Source organism: Lygodium microphyllum, chromosome 12, assembly GCF_053477565.2.
Source record: "Lygodium microphyllum isolate KBCC chromosome 12, Lygodium_microphyllum_v1.1.10, whole genome shotgun sequence".
In the NCBI taxonomy this organism is placed as follows: Eukaryota; Viridiplantae; Streptophyta; class Polypodiopsida; order Schizaeales; family Lygodiaceae; genus Lygodium; species Lygodium microphyllum.
This window is the reverse complement of record NC_141146.1, coordinates 115,102,199-115,120,300: the sequence shown is the minus strand read 5'-3', so window position 1 is coordinate 115,120,300 and position 18,102 is coordinate 115,102,199.

The window sequence follows — 18,102 nt, the reverse complement described above, 5'->3', positions numbered from 1 at the left end:
GTTCTACGAAAGCCCTAAGATTTTCTTCACAAAACTTTACAAGTATATTGTTCTCTTCCATGGATGTTCTATAGTAAAGTTTTATCTTGTTTGGACAAAACTTGTGCAAGTTATGTGCATTCTTTGACATGTAATTTCTTTTGTTTTGGTACTCTATGAGTCTCTTATAGTCAAGAACAATGATCTTTTGAACATTCAACTTCTTCTTCAACATCTTACGGTTTCATTGTAAACAAAGTTACAAGTATGTTGGCTTTTTTTTTTTGCTGCTCCATAGTTAAATTTGATCTCTTTTGGACAAAATATATGCAAGCTATATGCATACTGAGCTTTCCTTTGTTTTTTTACTCTAAGAGTCTCGGAGGGTGGAGAACAATGATTTTTAAAAAACTCAACTTCTTCAACATCTTTGGGCTTCTTTGCAAAGAGAGCCACATGTATATTGTCACTTTTTTCTATTGCTCCATGGTTAAGTTTCAACTCATTTGGACAAAGCCTATGTAAGTTATATATATGCTTTGACTCGAGATTTCTTTTGTTTTTTTACTCTAGGAATTTGTCAGTGAAGGAACAATGGTCTTGTTATAAGTCAACTTCTTGTTTAACATCTTTGGGCTTCTTTGTGAAAATAATTACAGGTACAATGTTTTTTAAATTTCTCCATTTAAATTTTATTTCATTTGGAGAGAACATTTGCAAATTATATACATGATGATAGGTAACTTTTTTATTTGATTATTATAGATGTCTTTATGGAGGAAAAACATCAGTAACATACTTGCGGTGGAGGTCTTTCAATAGGAAAGATAGTGGCAGTATTTGGATTTGTGATAAGTACTATAAGTTGGATTGGATTTTGATGCACCCAAGTACTCGAGGGAGTTTCAAGGTCGAGCGTAAGGATGTTGCGAACCCTAGGAAACATTGGAAATGTAGAATTTTAGAGTTTAGAAAAGTTTTTAATGGAACAAGTACAGTAACAGAAGTGTTAATCCAACATGTTTATACACACAAACAAATCTCTGTACATGACAAGAACTACATTGCAAATTATAAACAAAACAATAAGTTTTTAAAGTTTATCATTGTGTATTCTTTTGCATTAGAGTTGTTTTTTAAAATCTTTGCAGTGTTCTAATTCAATCTTGTTTTACTGACAGCTCTATATCCATCAACTTTGCATGAATGGTAGAATGTGGAATGCTTGAACGGCAAGATACATGTTTGGCATGAAAACATACGTTCTTTGATCTATGATAATAACTCTGCAAGTCAACTTGCAACTCCAAATATATATTTTTATAATTCATTGTATGTAGTAGAAAGCCAGAGATTGCAGCATGTCCCATTACTGCCACTATTTAGTGGTGAATGGTTGATTGGTAGCTTAGAGTTGCAAGGAGCATGCAAATCTAAGATAAAATTTGACATCATAGTGCTATGAAACCCACCATAGGCTCCAAAGATGTGCATCTTAGTTGGTTTATTCCATTCTCATTGTTTGCACATTTGTTTGGTTCATGTGATGTTCTAAAGAAAACAAAGATTACTTATCAATGCAAGTGTCCATCCGAGGAATGGATGAGTCAGCTATTGGGTGAGTATTGGTAAGTCAAAAGAACACATTTTGATGAGATGATTGAAAGCAAGGTCAACCAATCTAATCTCACATTCATGTAAATCTTTTTTCCTACTTTGAATACCTTGATTTAATTGATATAGTTCTTGCTTAGATGAATTGTTGTGTTAGTTGCATTTACTTACCATTAATTTTGTATTTATTACATGTATTTCATCGCTAGACAAACTTTGTGAATTCACTTTCGATATAGAAGATGGTGAGTTTTACGAGGGAAGTGGATTAGCTTGGATCAAGATAGCCAAGATGAGACACATACAACTCTCATAGATATGGTTATCTTGTGGAATGGTCATAATCCTTTTGTGGTCCGTGCAAAGAGCCATAGGGACATTTCTTTTTTGAGATAAGAAATCCAATTAATGTCCAATAAGCCCCTCCGCAACTTCTATTTCAAGTTTGATAATAGAAAAGTCAGGATTCGTGAGCAATCCATGACCCATGTAAACAATGTGCTTCTCCACATATCCTTGAGATAGTGGAATCCTTGTAATTTTTTAAAATAAAGAACGAATATAAACTTTTTAAAAGCTTTTGAGTACTTTAAATTTAGAAAATCTTAGTTTACTGTGATCCAAGCGTGTGATAATACCTTGCATTTGCATAATGATATAATTGAGAGCGGAGTTTTGAGCCAGGGATGTGCCTAAAATTTTTCAAAAAATCCAAATTTTAGGGAAAAAATATTTAACATCGAAGGCGGCGGCTGCAGCTAGGATGATTTTAAGCACCAAGTGAAAGACGATTTTTAAAAGGCGTCCGAGCGACAGTTGTGGATTTTTGATAATTTTTTCGACTACCGTACGGGATGCTAGGAGCTGCCAGTCAGTGCCGGATGCCGAGACGGACGCGCATGATTTTTCAAAGGCTGGAATGGAGTCCGGACGCGGAAGAGGCAAAAAATTGGCCAAGATTTGAAAGGGTGGACAAATTTAAGACCAAAGGGGGGGTGCCCTTTGGGACTTTAACCCCCCTCTCTCAATTTGAAGAAAAGAACATGGAAAAAGCGTGGAGATGGCGTGAGCAGTAGGCGGCCGAAAATTGTGTCCCCCCCCTCACACATCATGATTGGAGGCTGAAAGTACCCCATGGAACCGACAATACCCGACAACTTCTCCCTCTTTCCTGATTCTATCGCCAGTCTTCGCGCGGGATATGGCTGTTTAGATGAAGAGATCAGAATCTAGTCTTTCTCTCTCCTCCCTCTCTCTTCTCTCTGTGGGCTATTCATGTGCACTATCTTGAAGGAGGAATCGAGAAGGAGAATGAAGGAAATGGTGATGGAGATTCATGGAGATGCTGAAGATTGATGTGTAGCATTGGATTGAGAGAAATGGAGGCTTCGTCTACTGGTTATGCAGTCATTTAATGCGTCTCGGGTTTCGTAAAAGCACGGTATGACAATTTTTATGAAGAAAATGAAGGATTTTTGATAGTTTATGATGATAATGATGTTCTTATTGGATGAAAATTTGTTTGAGTGTTGGTCGCATCATGATTAATTACTGTTTATTAGAAAATTTTGATTTTGCAATGATTTACATGTTCTATTTAATTCTCGTAAACCCGAAATGCGGTCTTTAAGTGGTAAAATGGTAGTTTTTCTGTTTCAGGTGGGTAAAAGGTGTTCCCATGGGGAAAAATTGGAAGATAAATTGAACTTAGTATGCTGAAGTGATTGGAACAAGAAAAACCAAAAATTGCATATTTTGTTGACCAATAAATCAAGAAAATGGGGAAAATGAGGGAAAAAATAGAAATACGTCTCACAAAAATAAGGAAAAATATAATGATAAAGCATGAGGTCTAGCCTCAGTTTTTCCTATCTCCTTGTCAAAGTTTGTGATTTATTGCTTTTCATACATCAAAACATGACAAAATGAACCTCTATACCTGTGCAACGAAAGCAATACCTAAACGTAGGGGGTTGGGATGTTTGAATGGTGTGATTTGCATGCTGATTGTTGCTGATTTTTTGATGTATATCATGACATAGAGTTCGTTGTATTTTAATTAAAGAGGATAGTAGCACGAGTGTTGTCTTGGTGCTATCCTTACATCGCCGCAATGGGTTAGTGAATGAGCATTGAAAAGCCTGGTTGTGCACAACACATTTCTGATTTAAAATTATGTTTGAGCACTTTAGGATCATCCACCTTTGCATGTGCATGTCAACCATGGTATCAGAATAAGGACTGGATGCATAGCACCTGTTTTCGATAACGATGACCCACGCTTGAGTGTGGAAAGGCAACCTAAGCCTTAAGATAGACGTTCATTTCTTGGGGAATTATTTGGTAAGGACACATGGTATCTCTTGGAAAACTTTCAAAATGAAAGAGTGGAGTTTGTTCGTTTGTTCTATATGTTGAGCAGCGCATCAAGGGGCCAATCCCTGCGGTGTAGGAGAGTTGCAGTGGGGCCGCGATGATTCTACCGAGAGGTTGCCTCCTATGTATGTGATTATCGTGGTATTTATTGCCAATGTGTAAGGGTTCTCCCTTTGTGGAGTTTATAGAAAGGGAAACGTTGGGCTACAAAACTATAAACACATAGATTAGGTTTTAGGACAGTTCGTCCTTTAGCAGCAGATAGACACTCTTGGCCCACGAGGCCGTGAGGGTGTGTTTGTCTGTTATGAGCATGAGGTCCGGCTAGTGCCATAGCCAGTGCCGGCCCATTTAAGGTCCCATTAGTGGTGCGTTTGCCGGGAGCTGCCAACAAGTGGTGGTTCTCGAATCTAGGGTTTTTAGGGACCAAAAAGTTGGTTTATGTCCTTTGACAAGGACCGTCAAGCCGAAATACAAAAAGCAGAACGTGCTGAGAGGGCTAGACGGCAGTTGGAGATTGTAAGTCGTTATTCTCCTCAGAGGAGCAGCCCGATACGCATAACAGGCAGTGGTCTTAGTAACCCAACTGCTACACATATTCCTTTAGGTGCAGAAGGAAGTGCAAGTTCTTTCTCTCTTCCACCAAGTCAACCCACTTCAAGTGGGGGTGTGATCCCATTAGTCCAAACTCCTATTGTCAATCCGATTGTCATCATGGCACAACCCATTGCAATTCTTACAGGGACGCTGGATCTGCCAGCTTTAGGAGTGCCTTTGCCCATTTTTAATGGGTTAGTCGAAGAAGATGCGGAGTTTCAAATTTGTGAATTCCAAAGACTAATGTTTAATTACCACATCCAAGATGAGGGACATCTTATGATGTTCTTTAACATGACATTAAAAGGAAGGGCTGCAGTATGGTATCATAGCATAGAGACTGGAACCATAACTACAATCGACCAATTTTATGCAGCTTTCCGAGGAGAATATGCCCTTGAAAGAGGTGGCCAATATTGGTTACGTGTTTTGAATGTAACACACCAAGACCCCCACGAGAATGTAAAAGCCTATGCTAAGAAGCTTAAGGAAGTATTTTGTAAGTTACAAACTTACATTCCCATTCTGCCGACTGCCCAATTGCAATACTTCTTGCATGGACTGGATTTCAATATTTAGGTACAATTGAGCAGTGTGGCTTTGGCTGATATAGACATCGCCATCACGCGGGCAGGAGTAGAGTCACGATTACAAACGGCCTACTCCTCTCAAATAAATCTTAGTGCGGGTCTAGTACCTGGAGGCAATTTACCATTGACAAATGGAAGTCAAGGGATGCCTATGAATATCCCTAATGGGAGAGGAAGCATGGTTCAAAATGTACCTTTGTTGCCAGCTCCTCCCAGTGTGACTATGCCTATGGCTAGTCAGTTGGCTCCACCAAATGTTGGAGGCTAAGCTTCGAACCCTAATGTTGTCCCTGTGAGTCAACAACCAATACCCAATCAAATTGTTAGGCCAATGGAACGACGGATAGACGATCAAGGCTATGAGTCGAGTGCCTCTAATGTCCTTGTCAAAGTTAAGGATATGATGAAGCACTACACCGACATGATTTCTGAACAATATCGGCAAATAGTTGTTGACGTCAATTTCCTAAAGAAGTAGTAGAATCTAATAGGGAGTCGACGCCTTGAAGATGGTGGTTCCTCAAGATTCAGCTGTAAGTGGTGTGACAGACAACATTTCCCTAGAAACTGTCCAAATGTTAAATGTGATATTTGTGAGAAGTCGGGCCACTTAGCTGCTACCTGTTGGAGTAAGATTAGTTCCCTCCAACATGGGAGTAAACAGCCAGGTCCAGTTAACCATAGAGCGTAAGGTAATAACCTCCAGCAAAATAATGGACCAAGACAAATACTTCAAAGGGGAAAGACCACTATAGAGGAGCTGCCACAAGGCAATGGAGTCAGCCTTATTGAGGCTGTACACGTTAATGGCGCTGAAACCTCTAACCTATGAGCCGTGACAAGAGGCCAAAAGGCTAAAGAGGGTGATAAAGATAATGCAAAACCGGTTGAGGAAAACCCTAAGAAAGGGGATAAGGGGATGCAAGTCTTGAATCCTGGCATGGAAGGTGGACCTCTAAGGCCTGTTGTGACAGAAAAGTTGATCCTAAGAAGGATGAGGAAGTGCCAAGAAAGAAAGCAAGAGCTAAAAAAGAAGCACCAAAGCCGGTCTCGAGACCAAAAGAAAGAATGGTTTGGCGAGAAAAGAGAGCTTTGGCTACCTATCATGATTTTGATTTAGCAAGTTCTCTTTGCGAAGTCAAACCAGATGTAAACCTCTTATAGTTGATTAAATTATCTCCAAGAGTACGCAAGGAATTCAAGAAGATCCTGCATATTGGGTATATTGTAGAACCTTTGGGCATAGCACTAGTAGGGAAAGATTGGTTTGATCATGCTGAAAAGAATTGCCCTAGGTTTCCAACATACGTGGATGGAATATTAGTGGAGCATGCTATTGTAGACACTAGGTCCTCCATCAATATCATGAGTTCAGAGTTGATGGAGAGGTTGGGTCTAGGCATCCAAAAAGATAGCTCCACCCTTCTTAGAATGGCTGATGATAGTTTAAGGCAACCAGAAGGTTGCGTTACTAAAGTCCATGTTACACTTGCAAGTGTAGAATGTTTCTTAGACTTTAGGGTGATAAGATTTGCAGGACGTCCTAGCTATCGAGTCTTGCTAGGCAGGCCTTGGATCTTACGAACAGACTGTCAAGTTGATATACCTGCCGGTCGAGTGGTTCTAGGTAGAGGTGCTAATCGAGTAGTAGTCGATGCTTACCCTGAGTCTCCTCAGAGTGAGAGAGCTCCTTTATCCTCTACTGGATTTGAAACAGCAGATGATCCATTTGGTAGTGAGACATCATCCAGTGATGAATCTAAAAAGGGGTCCACTACAGAGGATATTTATCAGATAACTCTAAATGAGCCGATAGAGCCGCAAGATAGGATAAGAGATGCAGATGTGATTGAGTTGGATCTTGGCACGTCGAATGATTTGTGGCCAATTAAATTAGGTTCCATGCTCAATTCAGTAGAAAGGGAGGACTATGTGTCCTTGATTCAAGAATTCCACGACATCTTTGCTTGGAGTTATGACGAGCTGAGAGGCATTCCTCCTAGCCTGGTTGTTCATACTATTCCTGTAAAAGAAGGCAGTCGTCCTGTGCGTCAGAAAGTAAGGCGTATGCCTTTTAAATTGAGGGACAGGTTGTTTGAGGAGTTACAGAAGTTAGAGAAAGCTAGTTTAATCTTCCCTGTACAGCACACAGAATAGTGTTCACCGGTTGTCATTAGGAAGAAGAAAAACAACTAGATCTAACTATGTGTAGATTTTAGAGAGTTGAATAAGCAGACCATTAAGGATATCTACCCGTTGCCATTTATTGACCAGATTTTGGATCAATTAGCGGGTAGGAAAATATATTCGTTCATGGATTACTTTGCAGGATACAACCAAATGGCAATTGCAGAAGAGGACAAGTTGAAAATAACTTTTATTACTGTCTTTGGTACTTTTGCGTACCATGTGATGGCCTTTGGATTGTGCAATGCACCTGGATCATGGCAATGAACAGTAGACAAGACCTTTGGCGACATCTTCCCAGATGAGTTGAAAGTATTTATTGATGACCTGGGGGCAGCCACTGTAAGGGAAATGATGTTGATTATCTTAAGAAAGTGCTTTGAGCACTGCTGACAATTTTGTATCGCTCTTAACCCACGGAAGTGTGTCTTTGGAGTGCCTTATGGGCTATTGCTAGCCCATGTGGTTAGTTCAGTAGGGATCGCAAGTGACCCTAAAAAGATCAAGGTTATAGTCACCATGAGTCCAACACGCCCTCCGAAAGAGGTACATAGCTTTTTGTCGTCGATAGGGTACTATCGGATGTTTATAAATGCCTTGGCAGAAAGGACGTTGCTATTAACGAACTTATTATCCTTCACCTGTTCATTTGTATGGAGCGACCATTGTAAAGTGGCTTTTGAGGATGTGAAACAGAAGCTAGTAAAAGCACCAGTTTTAAAAGCACCTAAAAGAGGCGAGGTATTTTACATATTTTTAGCAGCCACTATGCAGAGTATCAGCTGTTGTTTAGCCCAAATCAGGGAGGAAAAGTGGTATCATCCGATAGCTTTTGCTAGTCGAAAATTGGGCATCTCAGAAATTGACTACACCTACATGGAGAAGTTGTGCCTTGCAATGGTCTTTGCGACTAAAAAATTCAGGCACTACATCCTCTGTGAGAAGGTAGTTTTCTATACGAAGGCGGAATGGCTTAGATTTCTTATGAACAAGCTACAACCGCCTGATCGTATGGCAAAGAGGTTAATCACTTTGCAGGAGTTCGATTATGAGATTAAGAGTAAGCCACTAAGGCTGCAGGGTATTGTGGAATGCCTTGTGGATTTCGAGGAGCCGAAAGAGACTCTGGCTGAAGGAAGTGATATTGAAGAAATGTTTAAAATTGATACAGATTCTATCCCATCTTGGTATGCTGCTATCACACATTATCTATCAACAGGAGAGACTAGAGTTGGTTTACCAAAGTCAGAAAAAAGGAAAATTAGACAACAGGTTTTGAAGTTTTCCTTGATCTCGCAGGAACACTATATCGGCAGGGTGTTGATGATATCTACCGCCGATGTGTGATGCATGACGAGGTTCCTTTCATCCTGGAAGAGTGCCATGACTCTGCATGTGGAGGGCACTTCGCTGGGCGGTTGACGGCACAAAAAGCTTTAAGAGCTGGATATTGGTGGCCGTTCATCTTCCAAGATTCCTTTGAGTACGTTAAGAGATGTGATACCTGTCAAAGACATGACAACAGAGAGAATAGGAAATGCCCACTTACGCCTATTATGGCTATCCTTCCATTTGAGAAGTGGGGCATTGACTTTGTGGGTCCTATCACCTTGTCGTCTACTACTCAGAAGAGGTACATTATAGTAGCAACTGATTATTTTACAAAATGGTCAGAAGTGTGAGCGACGAGGCAGGACAATGCAAAAGAGACTGCAAGTTTCCTTTTAGAGCAGATTATCTGCCGTTTCGGTCCACCGAAGGAACTAGTGTCGGACCGTGGAACCCACTTTTTGAATAAAGTGATCAAAAGCCTGACTGAAGCTTGGCAAATCAAGCATAACAAAACGATCCCCTATAATCCGCAAGCCAATGGACAAGTCGAAAGTACTAATAAGCAGCTTGTGGGTATCTTGTCTAAAATAGTCTCGGAGAAGAAACGAGACTGGGACAGGAAGTTGTATGTGGTGGTATGGGCATACAATACAACGTTCAAGCGAGCTATCGGCCATGCTCCATTTAAATTGGTTTATGGGGAAGAGTGTGTGTTACCCCTCGAAATCGAGTTGCCAACCATATGGTTTGCAATTAACCACTCTTTGGGAGATGAGGATGCACTCTTTGAACGTTTCACGACCATAGTCGACCTAGATGAGCTGAAGTTGCAGAGTTTATTACACTAGGAGGTAGCTAAATGTCGGATGAAGTAGTTGCACGACCTTAAAGAAAAGAAGTATACCTTTAAAAAAGGGCAAGTAGTTCTGTACTACGATGCGCGTAGGGAGTTGTTTCCAGGGAAGCTGGAACCTAGATGGGATGGCCCCTACAAGATTGTCAGGATAGGGAAAAATAGGTCTACGGCTCTACTAGCTGATCTGCAGGGAGTAGAATTTAAAAATAAGGTTAATCTTAATAAGATTAAACCTTATTATTTCTAAGTATACTAACACAGTAAAATGCATTGCAGGTCCACACTGGGGCTGATTTGAGACCTACAAAAGAGCTTAAAGCTGGTTGATGGGGCAGTTAATTCCTTATTTGGAGCACCCATATCTGGAGTAGTGATACTATTAGGGGAAACTTATCTGGTGGAGCAAAGGATACAAAGTGGTTGAGCAAGGAGATGGAACCTTTATGTGGGAGATCAAAGTCTTCTGCCATCACTGCTTACGAATGTTGACGAGTATCCTTGTTGAGTTTAATGAAGAAGGTGGGATGGAGATGTCAGTTCACACTCTAAACATGCTAAATTTTGACTATCATAATTATGAATAGAGGAGTTCGTGATGGCAGGCTGTGTAAACCCATTGTGGACTTACACATTATATTTTGACGGAGCGTCCAGGGGCCCTAATAAAAAAGGGAGTGTTGGAGTAGTAATCCGAGATCCCTGACGTAGAGTTACGATGAAGTTAGCTGCTTATCTCGAGGTAGGATTTACTAATAACATGACGGAGTATAAAGCCTTGATTATGGGACTGCATATTGCCAAACAAGGTGGTATTCGGCGGTTATTAGTAAAAGGGGATTCCCAGTTGATCTTGAATCAGCTACATGGGACATACACAGTGCAGAATCCCATCCTTTGTATGTATCATCGAACTGCCATGACCCTACTTGAGGAGTTTGAGAGAGTGTCTCTTCAACTGATTCCATGTTACTGGAATTAGTTTGCGGACTCACTAGCAAATCTTGCTTATGAAGAAGACCTTTTCTTCAACTGTGGTCCTAGTTTGGATATTGCTATTAATAATGAGATAGGAACCGATCGCTTGTGGGGAATGTTATCAGAGCATGCAATATATGGCAAGCGATGGTTGATATGGGTGATGCAAAGAGTAGCCGAGACCCATCTATCATTGTTATCTTGGACCCATAGGCTGATTAGACATGTTATGCGTACGCCTCTTGCTATATATGCAGGAGGGATGGGTCATAATCTTATGCATTTAGCTTAGGGCTGCGAGTTCTATTTTCCCTCCTTGGCAAGGAGCATATTATTGTATATCTGTACTATTTCTAGGAGGGATATGTAGGTGCTATTTTGTTTGATCTTGTTAGGCCAAGAGGGCCAGTTTTGCAAGGTTTTAAATGTTTTATTTTGTTAGTCCAAGAGGGTCGATCCGTTTTTGTAGAGAAAGGATTTATTTCATCAGGCCAAGAGGGTAAGTTATCTGTTTAGTACAAGTGCGATTAATGGTTTCTTATTTTAGTTCTGTGCTAGACAGGTTCGAAGAAGAGCTTGGAAGGAGCCTATGTCGCGCGGGAGCTTCTCGTGGCCCTATCCAAGTGATATCTCTCTTTTACGAGTAACGTGTTCTTATGTTATATGTGTTTGTGTACTTGTAGGGGATTTTCTTTTCTTGATTGGGGACCGGCGTCCAAGGCAAGAAGTCCCAGGTTTAGGTTAGGTATATCTGAGGGAGGTTTGAGTAGTCGTTGTCTCCTGCAAAGACATTGCCAGGCGTCGAAAGACATGTTTCAGAAGGTAGTTCTAGTGACCCTGTTCTGCTAGCCTGCTAGGCAGCTGTTCTAGGAGTTCTTGTTAGTTGTGAGGCAATTAGGGAAGCCTGCCGAAGGAACATGATGATGATAGAGGAAAAAAAACCCTGAATATCTCAAAGAAAATAAATATATACAAAGGTGTGTAAAGAGGGGTCTAGCCCTTATAAAAATAGAAAAGAAAAGAAAGGAAAAGTTATAAGCAGTTGATTATCGCCTTGCGAAGGCTTGGTAGGTTCTTAGGGGGGGACAAGTCAGACCCGGGTCCGATGCCTTGTCTTTCTAGGGGTGGCGTCTCATTGGAAAAGAAGAAAGTAAGGAAGGTTGGAGTGAAAATAAAAGTGAGCGTCAGAAAAGGATTAAGTGTCACCTCGCGAGGGCTTGGTAGGTTCTTGGGTACCGAGACAGGACCCGAGGCTGATGCCATGTTTTCCTTGGGTCACTACGCTCAGCTCCCTCCTTTTTACACGCCCGAGTATGGGAAACTAAAAACTTAAAAGAAGAAATGTGCTAAAACTAAAATACTTCTTGATCAGGCTATAGGAGTCCTCGCCTAGTAGGAGCTCCTAGTTGTGTTGTCCTTAGTTAGGTAGGTAGTTCAGACCACTACTTAGGGCGACCTCTTTGATAGTTTTTTTTAGTTTGGTTATGTTGGAGCAGTCGGTTAGTGACTAGCTTCGAATCTTTTATCAGATTATGCTAGGCCTACTCCTTGTGGATTTCATGCCTTGGTTTTGTCAGGGGGTAGGGTGAGCATTGTGCTGTGGTTTAGTATGTATCTATTTTGTATCAGCTTGATGCTTCCTTTGGTTGTTTTGTGCAGATCTGTTGTGGGATTTGACGGGTTGAGTTGCCCTATCCCATGGTCGCCAATGAGAGCAGAGATTGAGCCCAGGATGTGCCTAAAATTTGCCAAAAAATCTGGAATTTAGGGGAAAAATATTTAACATCGAAGGCGGTGGCTGCAGCTAGGACGATTTTAAGCACCAAGTGAAAGACGATTTTTAAAAGGTGCTCGAGCGACACTTGTGGATTTTTGATAATTTTTTCGACTGCCGTACGGGATGCCAGGAGCTGCCAGTCAGTGCCGAATGCCGAGACAGACGCGCAGGATTTTTCAAAGGCTGGAATGGAGTCCGGACGCGGAAGAGGCAAAAAATTGGCCAAGATTTGAAAGGGTGGACAAATTTAAGACCAAAGGGGGGGTGCCCTTTGGGACTTTAACCCCCCTCTCTCAATTTGAAGAAAAAAACGTGGAAAAAGCGTGGAGATGGCGTGAGCAGCAGGCGGCCGAAAATTGCGTCCTCCCCCCCCCCCCCTCCCCCTTCCCCCCCACACATCATGATTGGAGGCTGAAAGTACCCCATGGAAACGACAATACCCGACAACTTCTCCCTCTTTCCTGATTCTATCACCGGTCTTCATGTGGAATATGGCTGTCTGGATGAAGAGATCAGAATCTAGTATTTCTCTCTCCTCCCTCTCTCTCCTCTCTATGGGCTATTCATGTGCACTATCTTGAAGGAGGAATTAGGAAGGAGAATGAAGGAAATGGTGATGGAGATTGATGGAGATACTGAAGATTGATATGCAGCATTGGATTGAGAGCAATGGAGGCTCCGTCTGCTAGTTATGCAGTCATTTAATGCGTCTCGGGTCTCGTAAAAGTACGGTATGACCATTTTTATGAAGAAAATGAAGGATTTTTGATAGTTTATGATGATAATGATATTCTTATTGGATGAAAATTTGTTTGAGTGTTAGTTGCATCATGATTAATTACTATTTAGCAGAAAATTTTTATTTTGCAATGATTTACATGTTCTATTTAATTCTCCTAAACCCAAAATGCAGTCTTTAAGTGGTAAAATGGTAGTTTTTCCATTTCGGGTGGGTAAAAGGTGTTCCCATGGGGGAAAAATGGAAGATAAATTGAATATTAGTATGCTGAAGTGATTGGAACAAGAAAAACCAAAAAAATAGCATATTTTATTGACCAATAAATCAAGAAAATAGAAAAAATAAGGGAAAAAATAGAAATATGTCTCACAAAAATAAGGAAAAATATAATGATTGTTTGTGGATATATGGTAGTGGCAAAGCATGAGGTTTAGCCTCAGTTTGCCCTATCTCCTTGTCAAAGTTTGTGATTTATTGCTTTTCATACATCAAAACATGACAAAATGAACATGCAACGAAAGTAATACGTAAACATAGGGGGTTGGGATGTTTGAATGGTGTGATTTGCATGCTGATTGTTGCTGATTTTCTGATGCATATCATGACATAGAGTTCGTTGTATTTTAATTAAAGAGGATAGTAGCACAAGTGTTGTCTCGATACTATCCTTACATCGCCGCAACGGGTTAGTGAATGAGCATTGAAAAGCCTGGTTGTGCACAACACGTTTCTGATTTAAAATTATGTTTGAGCACTTTAGGATCATCCACCTTTGCATGTGCATGTCAACCATGGTATCAGAATAATAACGACTGGATGCATAGCACCTGTTTTCGATAACGATGCCACGCTTGAGTGTGGAAAGGCAACCTAAGCTGTAGGATAGACGTTCGTTTCTTGGGGAATTATTTGGTAAGGACACATGGTATCTCTTGGAATACTTTCAAAATGAAAGAGTGGAGTTTGTTCGTTTGTTCTATATGTTGAGCAGGGCACATGTTATTGGATTAATGTTATTGAATTCATGCGTAAATTTACCACTAGGGCCTCTAGGGCATCAGGACTGCAGATTCAAGCCCCTAAATGTGAGCCTCCGGTCAGAGCTGCTTTGGGGGCCTGATCTCGGCAAAAATTCATCCTAATGGTCCTGATGCCCTAGAGGCCCTGCTGGTAAATTTGTGCGTGAATCCGATGTATATATCTTTAGTACACTCCATGCGTAGTGAGTCTGACATTGAACTCGTGTGATGCAGGACATTGTCTATATGGATGAATTTTTATCTAGACAAGGTAGCCGATCTGGTAGCTAAGGAAAGGTGCAGGACTCAGCATTAAAGGAGTATATTGGCTAGCTTGTGAGTGACATTATTATATTTCATAAGACATGCTCTCCAACTTTTGCTGAGAACTTCTTGAAGTTGAGGGCTCTAACGAATGTTGGGCCCTTCAAGACCATCCCAATGAACTCTAGTTTGGAGAAAGTAGTGTTGCTTCGATATTCATAGCTCCTCTACTTATTCTCTAGTACTAAGTCTGGGCCACTTTTTTCCATGGTGGCCCATGGCATGGTTGTTGGTGTTCAAGACCCCAATGTCATTAGGCAGGAACTACTAGGGCAAAATGTGTTGCTGTCTATTGTAAAAAAGGGATCTTCTAACTAAATCAAATTCACCTAATCTAATAGAATCAACAAGGAATTGACATGGAAAAGAAACTGAAATGTATTAACCTAAGGAAACATGAAAGAAATGCTTGAAAACAAGCTGGTGCCATGGAAACTCACCTCCATGTAGGTGAAAGACATGAACTAATGTGACTACCTAGAAAACTTACATGACTTCCAAGTTCATAATAGCAAAAGGCCCTCACTTTGGCTAGGGCTGCCTATTTATAGCAAACCCTAAGCCCTAGACCGCTATCTTATTACAAAGCTTTTAGCCTGTCATTGGCCTTATTTGCTTCATTACAAACCCTCCTTGCTTCAATTAGCTTTGTCCTCAAAGCTGCAAATGGGAAGATACTATAATGGATCCACTTCATAGTCATCATGGTCAAATGGATGTAAAGGATCTTCATTATCCAACATGTACATATCCAAGTCACCTATGGGATGATATACATCATCTATAGAATCACCATAGAAACCAAAATTTGCATAACCATGTCCTTCTTGAAGGATAGAGGTCTCATGAAAGTCCCCCTCATTGTCCTCATATTCTTTAGCATTGTTCTCCAATTGCTCTTCTTCATTATCATCATTACCATCTATGCTGTCCACATATGCATGTACTTGATCTACTTCATAGAAATCTCATAGAAATCTTCAGCTTGTAATGCTTTAGGTGGCTCATGTGATACATAACCCATATGGTTGGGCTGATAGTAAGTGTCATAGCTCTCACTCTCATAATTTTGTCCATAAAAATGATCATAGCTACTATATTCATCCATGTCATGTTGATCATGATGGCTGGCATTCTCATAGACATTAGCATAGGCATCTTTATAGGCATGCTGTCCAAAGTCATGTGGATGAAACCTTGAAGGAGAAACATGATAATCATGATGAAAAGGCTGATCAAATACATCATGCTACTGTCCAAATGTATGTACATGCTGATCATAGGCAAGAGAATCTTTACAAGCATTATATCCTTGCTTAAAGTAGCCATGATAGTCATTGCTTAGGTCAGGAATACATGCACGATATTCTTGATCAAATCTGTCATAAGAAACATCACCTTGTTGCTTACCAAAATGATTTGAATGATACCCTTTTCTCATCATGGCATGAAGTATAGCATTTATTTTGTTCAAGATATCTGCCAAAATATTGCTCATATGAGGAAGAAGTGCCATATGGTTCATATGCTGAGTTGCTATGAGATACATACTCATTCACTGAAGTATCATGACATTGCTAACCATAGTTCTCACAAGTGGAAGGACTTGAGACATTAGAAACTACTGTAGGTGACAACCATACATCAAAGAGAGTAATGATTTTGTCAATGCCCATCTTCATTTCCCTAATATCACTTGCCACACTTGCCAAACTGTTCTATGCATGCATGCAGTCCCAACTATCCATAGACACAGTTTTGGCCATAACTTGATGAATACAAGTCCAAATGGAACAAATGATAGCTCTATTTGAATCCTATGATGTCTAGCTTAAAATGAGAGTGTTTGTTTCAATTTAGGAGCAGAAATACCCCTCTCCATAAAAGGATTTACTATGTTTGTCCACAGTAGATAGCACCCTGTCCCAATTACCTAGTTGCATTGTTTTGACCATAACTTGAGAAATTCTGATTGGAATGAGGTGTTTGATAGCTTCACTCAAAGCCCAAAATTTCTATCTTCAATTAGGAATCCTAGTTTGTATTATTTTGTACCTACATCCCATTTTGGAAATGGTTCTCTACGTCATGTCTACGATTGCACCCTGTTTTATTTTGTATTGGCCGTGTTTTACCTCACGAACAATGTCTTCCACCCATAAGAAGTTGGGAGGCACTTTAGATCAGTAAGTACATTTATAATCCAAGCATGTTATCAGCAAATAAGCCCATAATGCACCCAATTTTTGCTCTACAGTAGTCTAATTGTCATACATTGTATACCCTCAATGACTTGGTCAAGTGCGATCCATAGTATATGCAAAGGAAAGAGGAGCCCACTTGCTTGTTCAATCTTGTTGAAAGGTGCCAAAAGAGCATTCAATCTTGAAAAGAACTTATTGATATTGATATTGGAAATACCCTCTCAGATTTGCCTATTTCCCAAAATCGAGTTTGCATATGGATTTGGAGTGGTCAAATTTGTATACAATAGCACTTTTGTTGATGGATGGAAAAAATCTTCTATAAACTGATCTTAACATTATACAGATGTTATAACTGTCCCATATTCACCCAATATGGTTGATTGGTCATTCCACTAATACAAAAGAGGATTAACTGGTTCAAGAAAAGGCTCATGTGATTGTTATCACAAATCTTGATGAAGTTGCTTGACTATACAATCTGAGAGGCTAGATTATTTTTGTACAATCTAGTAGTGCACTTGTATGCTATTGTGGCATGAGCTCACCCATTATCTACAACACTTTTGCATTTCAAGACTGCAATACCAAGCAAAGGTTGAAACCACTGAGCATGTTACATCACCAATAACCTGATGAACAAATTTAGTTGTCTTCCAATCACTGGATTGGAACAAGCACAAGTCAGAGTGGAGAGGAAAATTTAATTCCTAATAGTCCCCTTCTGAGAAGGCCGAAGGAGGACATTATGATACAAGGAACAAAATGGAAATGGATCCAGAACCTTCTATAGTTGATTTACTGTTGTTCATGTTGTACGCATGATCGAAGCCAACGTCAAACACATAAAATCTTCCACTCAAGATCATTATTCAAACTTTACTATCCATGTATGTGTTCTCTGAATGGAATTGTAGGCATCTATTCTTCCAATGGAGCCGTGTAGAGAGTTTATCCAAAAATATTGAAGTATCAAGACATGCCTTCGATTCCTTATTCTCTTCTCTCACAACAAAGAAAATCGATTGGAACTAGATTTTTCATTTCAACTTCTAGGATCTTGCTCTTCATCATAGCCATAGATTAGTTTTCCCTAACTTGGATGATGATGGCTTTGATCTATTAGACTTCCTCTTCTCTGAACAACCAGGCTTGCATTTAGGATGCGTCCACCCTCCTCCATGTTTGCCTCAGTTGATTGGCAGCAGAAAACTTTGAGGCTGTGGCTTGCAGTATTTCTTTGAGCAATGTTCTCATTCACGAGACTTGTGTGTAGAGATCGTTTGGTTTGCAATGGAACCTTTCGGTTAGAGCCATAGTCTTCAATCCTTCTCTCTACTTGGCTTGGATAGAGCCTCTTTAGGTACCACTCGCGTAACCCTTTTGTTGTTTCCTTTGGTATCCTTAACTGTACTCTTACTCACAAAATCCTTTGGCATTGATAGTTTTACCTCTAATTCATCTTTAGCTAGGCCACCTACTTGCATTTCATTGACAAACTAACAAATTCTCTCAAGAACTAGAGCTTTCCTT